Source organism: Corvus kubaryi, unplaced genomic scaffold (genome assembly GCF_017639235.1).
Source record: "Corvus kubaryi isolate FWS band 111438036 unplaced genomic scaffold, C.kubaryi_AGA036_p1.0 37262, whole genome shotgun sequence".
Lineage (NCBI taxonomy): Eukaryota > Metazoa > Chordata > Aves > Passeriformes > Corvidae > Corvus > Corvus kubaryi.
This window is the reverse complement of record NW_024581078.1, coordinates 1-9,528: the sequence shown is the minus strand read 5'-3', so window position 1 is coordinate 9,528 and position 9,528 is coordinate 1. Positions and strand designations below refer to the sequence as shown.

General features: G+C 49.9%; 1 long non-coding RNA gene across 1 annotated transcript; it reads left to right on the top strand.

The window, feature by feature from the left end:
- On the top strand, positions 1–8,643 carry LOC121662767. The gene is made up of 3 exons (XR_006015401.1): positions 1–147; positions 709–939; positions 7,635–8,643. It is a non-coding gene; the product is annotated as an uncharacterized LOC121662767 (long non-coding RNA).
- The last annotated feature ends 885 nt before the right edge of the window (positions 8,644–9,528 follow it).

The window sequence follows — 9,528 nt, the reverse complement described above, 5'->3', positions numbered from 1 at the left end:
TGTTCCAGCACTGGACAACCCTTCCCATGCTGGGCCAGGAGATGGATTCTGGAAATCCAGACTCCGAGGAGCAGGGGATTAAGGCAGCATTGGATTCCTTTATTCTCCCAGAAGGATAAAGGAGATTTATCCCCAGACGAACCAGAGGTGATCACACTGAGGTCATCAGTGGGATTTCTTCCTTACTCCCACAAATACCCACTGGGGTGACAGAGTTCCCTACAAGGGCGGTGTTGGAAGGAGCTGCTGGAATGTTTTGCTGTTCATTGGGATCCACAGGATGTTTGGTGTCTCTCAGAGCTGTTCCAGGCTCTCCACAGACCCAAACACTCCTCACACTTCTCCTCAGAGTAGAGAGGTTTCCCAGAGTGCTGGTTTTTAATTTCAGATGCTGGGATAACGACACGGCTTCAGGAGGCAGGAGACTCATTGTGCTGTGCCTCAGTCCGGGCAGGGACAACCCCCAGCTAATAAAAACCTCTTTAAAGCACAAAAAGTCCCATTAAACTGATATTATAAAGGCTGCAAATTGAAGCAGGCCTCAATCGGAAAGCAGCAGAATTTAATTCCCCCTCCCCTTGCCCGTGTGCATGATGATCTCCTTCCTAATTGCCCATCCACGCTTTTCCCACAGAAGGGCTGTCCCGAGGTTGGAGATGGTTCCAGCTTTATGGAGCTTTGATCTTTATCTGGTTTTACTTTTTACAGAGCACAGAACCCGAGAATGGCAACTGCTTTCCTCTTGTTCCTCCTGTGGCAGTGAACTGCTCTTCCCAAGGACGGCTGCAGGAATTCTCAGGCAGCAGAACGTATGGAATGCCAGGCACGCTACAGAATTCCAGTGGGAGCGGCAGGAACTTCTGTTCTTTACTGGCAGGGCTGTGCCATGAAGGGGAGCTCAGAGATATCGGTCAGCTCAGGGAATGAGCCTGGCTCATGGTAAGGAAATTCGCTGTGCAGTTACTTTGGGCCCTTTCTCCTCCTTCTCCTTCTCCTTCTCCTTCTCCTCCTTCTCCTTCTCCTTCTCCTTCTCCTTCTCCTTCTCCTTCTCCTTCTCCTTCTCCTTCTCCTTCTCCTTCTCCCTCTCTTCCCAACACCGGTTCCAGACCTGAGTATAATCCATGTTCCCACAGCCTGACCTTGCAGTTTTCCCAGTTTAGCAGCCCCAGCCATGCTTGCAGCCTCTTTGTCTGGACTTTGTCTTGCTGAAATCTCCCTTTGTTGATCCTTTGCTGCCTCACCTTTTATCCAGCAATAACGTGCAGTGGGTGGAAGCTTCTCAGAATTCCCTCCCTGTTCCACTGGAAACATTCCCAAGTGGAAGCAGCTGCACTGCCCATCAGCACTTCCCTGCTTTTAGGGGTGGTTGAGGCATGAAGGATGCAACAAATGGAGTTGGCTCCAAGGGGATGAAATGCTCCCCGTGAGGCTGCTCAGAGAGCTGGAGCTGAGGAATCCGGGTGGGAATCACTGCAGGAAAAAGGAAGGAAAAGAGAGCAGAGGAACAGGGATGCAATTCCAACCTCTCCAAGGACTGGGATAGGCACATTCACCATCACCATTTAATCTAGACACGATTTCTGCTTTGCCTCTGGCTGCCAGGAGCAGGATGAGCAGTTTAATTAGTTTAAATAGTGAATAGTTTAATTAGCTGGAAGAGATTGGATCAATAGCTGCTTAAACAAACAACTGGATCCCTGTTTCCAAGCTTGGATGTAGTTTTGGAAGGCTCCTGGCAATTTGGCAGGGATTAGTGATGCTGAGAATGTGTGCTTTTTTGTGGGTTTGGGGCTTTTACTCCTGTTCACGTGGCTGCTTTTTCTTGTTGAGTGGAAAACAGGAGGGAAAGAGCAACCACGGAAGGAATTCCACTCTTGCTGCTTCAAGGGATGGATCAGGAAGGGAACAGGCTGCAGGGAATTTGGAGTGCAAACTGAGATCTCTCCGATATTTTCGGCTCAGTCAGTCCATCGGTGCTTGGTGGCTGTTTAGGCCACGTGCAAGGTGAATGATGGTGCACATCGCAGAGCTGCTGGTGGCTCCTTCCCCTGCCCGGCTGTCAGTCACCCTGCAGGGTGCTGGAGCAGCGTGCCAGAGGCCACGGATCCTATGGATCCCATGGGTCCCAGGGGCGTGATCAGGAGCCTGAGCCTGCTGGCCACTCCTTGCTCTCTCTTATCCTGATTTTTAAGCTCTGCAGCGAATCCAGCTCAAGCTTTTCAACCCTTAGAAACCCAAGGAACTTTCATGTCTGCTCTCAGATCTGGGATTTAAATCCAGCCCTTATCAAAGTACCCCGTGACCAGGCAGGCCCTGAATCCCAGCAGGGATCTGATAAAGAGGGACCTGACATCCTAAAGAAACCCTTTGAAATCCTGCTGGGATTGATTTGTATCCATAATGGAGCCCAGAGCTCTCTGCCAGGGAGAGATGAAGCTGCTCCTTTGCTTTATCATCCTCAGGCCCTTCCCAGCTTCGAGGGAAATTCAGTCCCTCTTCAAGCCCCAAAATCATGGAAAAGTTCCTTTGTATCCTTCTCTCCACAGCCCCTACGTGGATTAATCAACTTTTCCGAGCTGATTAATGGTTTGACAGAAGAACTGCCTGGAGAGCAGCTGAATTCCCACAGCAAAATTCCTGACTGAGGGAAACGACCTTGGGTTCCTCCCCTTCCCGTAAAGCCTGGGAAATCTGGGAAAATCACAGCTCCAAAGGAGTTGCTCCCCTCGCCCCTGGATTCAAAGAGAAACAGAGGAACACTCGAGGAAGTTTTGAGATAAAACCACTGAAGATAAAATTGAAATGAGCCCTTCGGCCCTTTTTTTGTGTGGTATTTAGGATGCAAGGGAAAGAAGGGCTGGGTAATCCCTGGGATTAGGGAACAGCACGGCTGAGGTCCCAGATTTCGAGGCCAGGTAATGGCTGGAACAAAACATTAATATGGACTTTGTCTTTAAAAGCAAAAGCTTTGAAAATTAGGAATAGAACAGAAACTCTCATTAATTCAGGACTGTACAGAGCCTAAAGCCTCCTTAGGTTTTCAGCTCAAAGCAACTTTCTTTTTCATGGGGCCATAAACAGATTTTTTCTGGCTTTTTAAAGCTGTTTCCTCTACTAAAATCCATTCAGCTGTCAATCCATCCTCCCTCAGAAGGTGTCAGTGCAATCTACCTTAAATTTTAAAAAAAGCCCAGGGAAGAAGATCTTATCTCCCAGATGGAGAATGGGACAGGAGGAATAATAAAAGTGAAAGTGATTCACCAGGACTGGTGATGAAAAAATCCGTGATGGAATCAAGATTAGGGTCTTAATCTGCTCCCTTCTTTCCACCTTGCCCCAGATCTGGGGCAGCTCATGCTGGGTTGGATCCAGGATCACTGAAAGCAAAGTGCCAAAGGCTTCCAGGAACTTCAAACTCAGCAAAATCCCCCCAGCTCTGCCTGAAATAGGAATATTGGGTTTAAAATGGGCCTTTTGTTACAGGGCTGGAATTAGGGAGTCGCCTAGCAGGGACTGAAAACACATCTGAGGATCAGCAGAGGAAAAAGCAGCTTTTTCCTGCTGTCTGCAGGTCAGAGCTCTTTAAATTGGGGCTGTTAAATGTCCCTGGCCACAGGAGATTGGGGAAGCAGAGGTGAAGGGAAAAAATCCTCTTTATTCCCTGATTGATCCCTGAGCTTGGGCTGCTCCAAAATGCAGCCCCAGAAAAAGAAGAAGCAGAGAGAGGGAATTTGTGCCTGCAGGGAGGGGCCTAAAGCCTCCTTAGGTTTTCAGCTCAAAGCAACTTTCTTTTTCATAGGACCATAAACAGATTTTGAACTACCTTTTTCACCTTCCTTCCTTTGTTCATTTTTACCTTTCTACCTTTGTTTATTTCTGTAGCAGCTTGGAAAAAGCCAAACAGAGACCACTCTTTCTTCAGGCAGGATCTCTCTTTATTACACAAGCCCCAGTATTTCTGTGTTTCTATTTTGGGAAAGTTTTAAGAGAGTTTTGGCAATGGGCACAGGGAAAGACAAAACAGCTCCATGCCCACAGACTGGTCAGGGCAGACTTTCTGCCCCTTCTAGGCCACTGACTCAGACATGAAACCCCCCAGCTTTCTGGGAGGTGAAGGAAGAACAGTCACACCTGGTGCTTCTACCTGTAGCCATTTGCCTGCTCTGCATCTTTCCCGAGAGAGCAGAAGGCGCTTAGCAAAGTGAAGATCAATGGAACAAGTTGCTCTCCCACTCAGGGCTCTCGGTAAGGCTGGAATGGCTGCTGCCAGCCTCTGCACTTTCTGCCTCTCCAACTTCCTCCCTTTGTTCATTTCTACCTTTCTATTTTTCTACCTTTGTTGCTTTCTACCTTTCTAAATTTCTAACTTGACATGTTTGTTTGTTTCTACCATTTGAACTTTTTATCTTTCCATCTTCATTTCTAACTTTCTACATTTCTACCTTTGTTCATTTCTGTGTTTCTACCTTTCTACATTTGTTCATTTCTACCCTTCTGACCTTCTGCCTTTCTACCTTTTTTGTTTCTACTTTTATGACTTTGTACCACCTTTGTAAGTTTTCTCTCTTTTTACCTTTGTTCATTTCAAGTTTCTAACTTTCTACATCTCTGACTTTCTATCTTTGTTTCTACTTTTCTGACTTTATACATTTCTAACTCTCTACTTTTGCTTGTTTCTATCTTTCTACATTCCTACCATTTTTGTTGCTACCTTTCTAACTTTCTACCTTTGTTTGTTTCTAACTTTCTAGATTTGTCCCTTTCTGCCTTTGTTTGTCTGTAACTTTGAAACTTTATACCTTTGTTTTTCTCCCCATTTTTACCTTTCTAACTTTGTTTGTTTCTAACACTCTACATTTCTAACTTTGTGCCTTTTTAAATTTGTTTTTTACTTTCTAACTTTTACCTTTTTAACCTTCTTGTTAGAGTGAAGGCTCCTCTGGCCTCAGGCCCAGAGGGAAGCCAAAACATTAGGTTTGAATTAAAACCTTTGGACAAGCTGACATCCACGAAGCCACACCAAAATGAAATAGAAATACAGATTTTTAACTTTTAGTAGAAATAGATGCTAAGTGCCTTAAACATGAAAAAGCTGTAGCAGAGATCTTAAACACAGCTTTTGCTGCAGCAGTGTTACCTTTTCACAGAATTCTTTACTTTAGACAAAATCTAGATAAAATTAGACTGTTCACATTTTTTAGATGGAGTGTTCACATGGTAAGAGCTGATAGAAACTGCATATGCAAATCTGTGTAATACAGATGTAACATGAGGCTTACGAGTGTTAGAATTAGACCAGGTAGGGGTTAAGAAAAAGAAAACTAGAATTGTGTGTTAATCTTACTGGTCAATTAACAAATAGAATCCACACTTCTGTAAGAAAAAATATAGTGTATGGAGCATATAGAAGAAGCTGGTTTTGCCTGCTGCTGCTGCTTGGCTTTATCATGTAACCCCATTCGAACTCTGCCTTCAAGACAGCTGTGAGACCGTGAAATAAAGAACTCAGCAGAACAGCAGCCTCCTCTGCTCTTTCACCCTGGTCCGAGAAGGAAGGGTGGTACCCTGTCAAAGGCTCAACACTTGCCTCTCTGACTTTGTTTCTAAATTTCTACCTTTCTAATTTTGCTTCTAATTTTTTTTTTGTTTCTAACTTTGTTTGTTTTTAACTTTCTACCTTTGGAAATTTGTTTGTTTCTTGTATTTTACCTCTTTGTTTGTTTATAAATTTCTGTTGTTGTAACTTTGTTTCTAACTTTCTACTTTTTAAATTTCATTTGTTTTTAACTTTTTACCATTCCTCCCAGGGAGGGACGTGTGCAGAATACTAAAACTTGTTAAGTTCTTCATTTTTACATCTATAGGCAAATGCTACTGATTTAGATGTAAATTCATTTTGAAATGAGCCAGCCCTCTCTCTCTACTCTGTCGCATACAGGAATATAAGAAGCTGGGAATAGAGATCAGCAAGTTTTGAGAATAACGAGCCGGCGTTTTTCTGTAGGAAGGAAGGAAGCAAGTGCCTGGCCCCAGGAGCCGAGACGCTCGGGCTGCAGGAGCTGCAGAGCGCCCAGAGCCGGCTTTTCCCTCTGCTGTCCCTGCCCCGGGCTGAGCTGGGCGGCGCTGCTGCCGCCCGGTGCCGGCTGAGCCGAGAGGGCGGCGGCCTCGGTGGCTGCCGAGCGTGGCAAGGGCAAGGAGCGGGAGCGAGCGGGGCTGGGTCTGTCAGCAGAGGGGAGGGGCGAAGGGCGGTTCGGAGCGCCGAGGGACACGGCCGTGCGTGAGCGGGGCCACAGCTATGGAAAGGAGCGGGCGCCGTGCGGGGCGGCGACCGCGAGGAATGACAGGGCGGGGGGCGGCCCGGCGGGGCCGGTTTTGCCGGGCAGCAGAGGCGCGGTCGCAGCGCGACCCGGGCGGGGAGCACCGGGCGGGCGCGGTCGGAATCGAGCCGCCCGCGTGCCGCTGTCAAGGGGGCGGCTCGGAAAGGAAGGCGCAGTTCGGCACTCTCGGGACGGCGGTAAGTGACGTTTTTATTAGAACCTGCCAGGACCTTGCAGAGGGTGGTTTACACTTCCGCCACACTCAAGATGGCAGACGCAATAGGCCCCTTTGAGAGGTGTCCCCTGCCGATGCCTGCCGCCGGTCGCGGAGCAGTCGCCCGCCTCCGGCGCCGCTGACCCCACCAGCCGTGTCCTCGCACCGGGAAGCACCGCGGAAAATCGCGCGGAAAGCGCGGGGCCGGCGTCGGAGTCCGGGCCGGATTCAGGCAGCCGAATAGACAGAAGCCCTTGTGAGGGGCGGCGGGGGCCCTAAGCGTACCACACTAAAGATGGCGGCTGGACCGGAAGTGGCTTTTGCCAGCACCCAAGATGGCGACGAAGGGCGGAAGTTGCGTCACCGCCACACTAAAGATGGCGGCTGGACCGGAAGTGGCTTCTGCCAGCACCTAAGATGGCGGCGGAGGGCGGAAGTTGCATCACCGCCACACTAAAGATGGCGGTCGTTTATGCTGTTTTTCTGACCTTCTCAATATGGCGGCAGGGAAGGCCCCCCCCAAGCTGCGTCTATTCGGCTGCCTGAACGCAACGCCGACGCCGACGCCAGCCCAGCGCTTGCACGCAATTTTCTGAGGCGTTTCCCGCTATGCGGACACCGACTGTGGGGTCAGCGGCGCCTGGGGCAGGCGGGAGCATTCAGGCAGTCGAATAGACGGAGCGGGGTCCTTCCGGCCGCCATCTTGAGAAGGTCGAATAGCCACATTGGTGCGGTCCCGGTGACTTCCGCCCTTCTTCGCCAGGAGCGGCAATGCCGGGGAGCCCGGGGAGCAGTCCTGCGGTCCAGGTGCGTCCCTTCCTTTGTCCAAATCCAGTGCCAGAGGATCGAACAACTGACGAGTGGGGTCTGGGATGAAAACGGTTCTCCTAAAATGAGGGAAACAATGCTAGAAGAGAAGTGAGCATCCTTTTAATACCTGGAATAAAAATGCTGGAAAAGAGCACTTTTTATTTGATATGGTGTCATTCTCCTTTTTTTTTCCATGGCTAAAACTGCACGGTGAGCAATCAGAGCAGAAATACGAAATGCAGGAGTCTTGGATTCCACAGTGGGATTAACTTCCCTTTTCTGCTCTCTTTCAGGACAGGAAAAAACCACTGAACTCGCCCCATCTTTGGGACCAAGAGCTTTGGTGTTGGAGTAGGCAAAGCCAGCTAGGGCCCCCCTTGTCCTGCCCATGGTGTGGGTCAGGGACAGGCTCCTCTTCTCCTCTGGGCTGGGATGAACTGCCTAGGGAATGCTCTTTCTGACGGGCCGGTCCTAGCCCCGGCTACTGGAAATGGGCAGAGGTGAAGAGGCAAGTGCCAGAGTTCCTTGGGGATGATGGAATTGTGGTGTTTGGCTGTGCCCAGAGGGGCAGGTTGGGCATTTTTGTGTGTGTGAGGACCGGTTTGGGTGCTGGGGAGCCCGGGGAGCCGAGCTCTCAGTGCATTCCCGGCTCACCCGGGGGTGGGAGCTGGTGCAGGGCTGGGTGACAGCCTCTGGTCGGGCTCGGGGCAGGCCCTGGCCCCGGCACAGACACGCTGGGGTGGTTTGGGGCCGCTTGGGGAGCCGTGGGAGGCAAATGAGGGATGGTGCTGGGCGGAGCGATCGGCCTGCGCTCGTGTCAGCGCAGCCGTGCAGGGCACTGGGATCTGGGTAAAACACCGGCTCTCCTGGCGTTCAGGGAGGCAAGGTCTGAGGGACTGGATTTACTTGGGACTTTCCAGGACAGCAGGAACAAGAGGAGGTGTGGTGCCAGAGATGCGTCCCATCCGGTTGCATTTCCCTCTTTCCCGTTTCCATTTCCTCCTCAGTGCAGGAGCCCTGCAGCCCATGAGCACGGGGCAGGTGACAACTCCTGTCTGTAGAGGGATTCCTTATGGAACAAGGGCAGATGATACCCCTGGAAAGATTGGACAATGCAGGGTTCCTGAGGAAAAGCCCCTGAACAGGCCCCTGACTGCAGGCAGCCCTGAGAGTCCTTGGCAAGGTATACAGCTGCCTGGCTCCCCCTCTGATTAGAGGCCATCTAGAGGGACTGGGCATGAATCTTTGCAAAAGTAGATATAAGTTGGCATAGTTGAACAATAAGGGGAGAAGGATGCTTAATCGTATCGGTGTACGTGTCGTTTATGCGGCCAGCTCTCCGGACTCGGTCCCTAACACCTGTCCTCCTCCTGTGCCCCTTTTGTTGGACAAGTCTCAAATGGCAGCACACATTCCCAAAGACTGTCTGCTTCCTTAAATCCACGGACCAGCTAGTGCTGTCACTCAACAGCTGAAATGAGCTTTCAGAGCCTATAAACTAGCAGGAGTGACAAACAAATGGATTTGAATCTGGAAGTAGGTGAGGTCCACCCACCCACTGCTGCTGATGCAGAGACTGGGGCTCAGGGCATCTGTGCAGCCCTTCCCTTTGGCACTGATCCTGCACTGGAATGTTGTGTTGTTGCCAAACCGGGCCTCAAACCAGGAGAAGGTAAGCCCTGACCATTTGCCCCTGACCCTGGCACACCCACAGTGTGTTATCTGGAGCGTGTGCCTCAGCTGGTGTCACTTGAGTTTCACCAGAGTTGCAAGCTGGCTCCTGCTCTGGGCGATTCCGAGTGACCATCACATCAGTTCTGCACTAAACACCGTTTAGCCAGACCCAGAGATTTGGCCACATAGTGACTTCTGAACAGAAAATCAGAATGCAGGAAAAGTGCCAGGACCACGCACGGGCCCGGGTACAGCACGGTCTTTGTGGGTCACTGTCACTCCACTCTTACAGTCTCTCCTCATCTTTCTCGTAGGCTGTTGTAGCCATTGCTCACTGCTGTTTTTGACTATTCTCTGCCAAGGAAATGAGTTGAATTTCCTTGTCAAATCTAATATATCCCAGCCGGAGCATTAATTGAATTAGATAATTGGATAATTAGTTAATTAGCCAATTTTTCGGCGCGTGCACACACACCACCCACACCTTTCACTCATCCTAAGCTCTACCCCCCA